General features: G+C 33.3%; 1 pseudogene; it reads left to right on the top strand.

Annotated features, from left to right (window-relative positions):
- The first annotated feature begins 914 nt into the window (after positions 1 to 914).
- LOC136396569 (U6 spliceosomal RNA) lies at positions 915 to 1,036 on the top strand (annotated as a pseudogene).
- Positions 1,037 to 1,705: the final 669 nt, after the last annotated feature.

Below are 1,705 nucleotides of genomic sequence, written 5' to 3'. Positions count from 1 at the left end.
TGTCATTCATTATTTCAATGAACCAGATTCAATTTTGTTGCTTAGTCCTGTTTTATGTTTCTATTTTGTTAACTTCTGCTTTCATTTACATTGTTTTTTCCTTAGAGCAGTGGATAGAGTGTCAGACTAGGACACAGGACCCAGGTTCAAAACCTGGGCTCATCTGGTTTGAGCACAGCTTAACAGCTTGAACTCAAGGTCACTGGCTTGAGCAAGGGGTCACTCACTCTGTTGTAGTCTCCTGGTCAAGGCACATATATGAGAAAACAATCAATGAATGATTAAGGTGCCGCAATAAAGAATCAATATTTCTTATCTCTCTCCCTTCCTGTCTGTCCCTATCTGTCCCTCTCTCTGTCTCTCTCTTTGTCTCTGTCACAAAAAATAAATCCCTTAAGTTTTAATGAGTTTACTTTACTTTCCCTTAGCCTCTTGAAATGACTGGCTTATTCATATATTGTTTTAGTTTTCTTTAAAATGTCTTTTAATTTGTGTTTATATATTTTCTACTCTTATTTTATTACTTTTTTTCTTCTACTTTCTCTGGATTTATTTTGCTATTTTTTCTATTTTCCTGAGTTTAAAGTTGAGGTTATTGATTTTTAGCCTTCTTTCTTCATATTTACCTTAAAATTGTAAATTTCCTTTTAACCATGGTTTTGGCTGTCATTCATAAGTTTTGATATGTTGTATTTTTATTATTATTAAGTTAAAATATTTTTTATTTTTATTGTGACTTCTTTGACTCAGGAATTTTTTAGAAGTGTATTATTTAATTTCCAAACATCTAGAGATTTTCTAGTTACCTTTTTATTTCCCCACTATGGGCAGAGAATTCACTTTATTCAATACTTTAAGATATTAATTTTGAAACTTGTTTTTATGTCTTATCATATGGTCTTTTAAAAGATGCTGTGCTCGCTTTGGCAGCACATATACTAAATTTGAACGTTACAGATAAGATTAGCATGACCCTGGTAAAAGCATGACAGGCAAATTCACAAACACACAAATTCATGAAGTGTTCTATATTTTTAAAAAGTGCCCGTGTGTTGTATTTAGTGTCTTATTTATGTGCATGAATTCAAATTTGCAAATAAGTTTTCTAAATTTTATGATATCACTTTTATATGGCTTTTAAATGAGATATTTTGAGGTTTATTACAATATTCTGATGTATTTTGAAATTGGTTTTTTTGGGGGGGTCTGGTTTAAAGTTCTATTTTGTAATTATCACTATGGTTAGGCTCTGTTTACTTGGATAGAAAGTTAGAATTGTCATAATCATTTTGGTGGATAGAAACTTTTATTATTATGAAGCATTTCTTACCTGTATTAATGCAATTTCTTCTAAAGTCAGCTTTGATAGTAACACAACTATGCAGTCTTTAAAAAAATTTTTTTTGGTTAATATTTGTATGCTTTATCTCTTAACTTCAACCTCTCTGTATTCTATGTTTTGTATATGTCTTTTTTTTTTTTTGTACTTTTATGAAGTCGGAAACGGGGAGGCAGTCAGACAGACTCCCACATATGCCCGATCCAGATCCACCCAGCACACCCACCAGGGGCAATGCTCTGCCCATCTGGGGTGTCACTCTGCCAAAATCAGAGACATTCTAGTGCCTGAGGCAGAGGCCATAGAGCCATCCTTAGCACATGGGCAAACTTTGCTCCAATGGAGCCTTCACTGAGGGAGGGAAAG

The sequence above is a fragment of the Saccopteryx leptura genome, chromosome 2 (assembly GCF_036850995.1).
Source record: "Saccopteryx leptura isolate mSacLep1 chromosome 2, mSacLep1_pri_phased_curated, whole genome shotgun sequence".
NCBI lineage: Eukaryota > Metazoa > Chordata > Mammalia > Chiroptera > Emballonuridae > Saccopteryx > Saccopteryx leptura.
Note: the sequence above shows the minus strand (reverse complement) of the source record. Positions and strands in the feature narration are given on the sequence as shown.